This window comes from Arachis duranensis, chromosome 5 (genome assembly GCF_000817695.3).
Source record: "Arachis duranensis cultivar V14167 chromosome 5, aradu.V14167.gnm2.J7QH, whole genome shotgun sequence".
NCBI lineage: Eukaryota > Viridiplantae > Streptophyta > Magnoliopsida > Fabales > Fabaceae > Arachis > Arachis duranensis.
In genome coordinates this window covers 11,475,249-11,476,139 of record NC_029776.3, presented here as the reverse complement: position 1 = coordinate 11,476,139, position 891 = coordinate 11,475,249, and positions in this window count along the sequence as shown.

Sequence of the window (891 nt, the reverse complement as noted above, 5' to 3'; positions counted from 1 at the left end):
CTAGAGGCTTATGTTTTCAGAAATATGATAAATGGGGATACCAAAAAAAAAATGATAAATGCTATGATGAATGTTTTTATATTAAGATAATAATGACAACATCATAAGATGCATAAGGTGAAAGTATCTTCGAGACCCCTATGGATGAATTTATTACAGATTTAAGTTCTATTTAAAAGTCTATCATTGAGTTCTATTTAAAAGTCTATCATTGATTTGCTGCATATCTCACATCTGTTTAAAAAATGAGTAGATTATTTGATAAACCCAAATTGATTTGTTTTTGGGTAATTGACGATGTTAATATTTTAATGTTTCTTCAGCTCGATGGTGTTGGCATACATGAATGCAGGTATTTAATTTGGTTTGAGACAACTCAAGGTTTTTTTATCTTTTGGTTACTTGTGTTATCTCCCAGCTTAACAGATCAAAAATTCATTCACTGCAAATTTGAGCTTTCTTTAAGGGTCTTTCGTTGTCCAATGACTTGCTGCATGCATAAGCGAGGATTCGAACTCCTGATATTTACTTAAATGAATGAGTGAGTTTATCACTTGACCAATTCAATTTGTTTTTTTTTAATTGATGTTTTTGACGTTATTAAAAATTCAAATGTGCAAACCTTGGATACTCTGTTGATGGATGAACAAAATTCAGCCCATTATTTTAAATGGGTCCTTGAAGTTGGTTCCATTCGAAGACCAAAAATACCGATGGTTTCATGCTGATAAAAAAAGCAATAAACAAGGAATCCTCGGGTTTCATAGAAGGAAGGCAAAAACACAGTAAAGGAAGCTACAATAAAAAATACATTGCTATCGTAAACCAGTACTAGTATACTTATATTTTGTGATGAAATCATGAAATATGATCATAAACTAGTAAGAAATT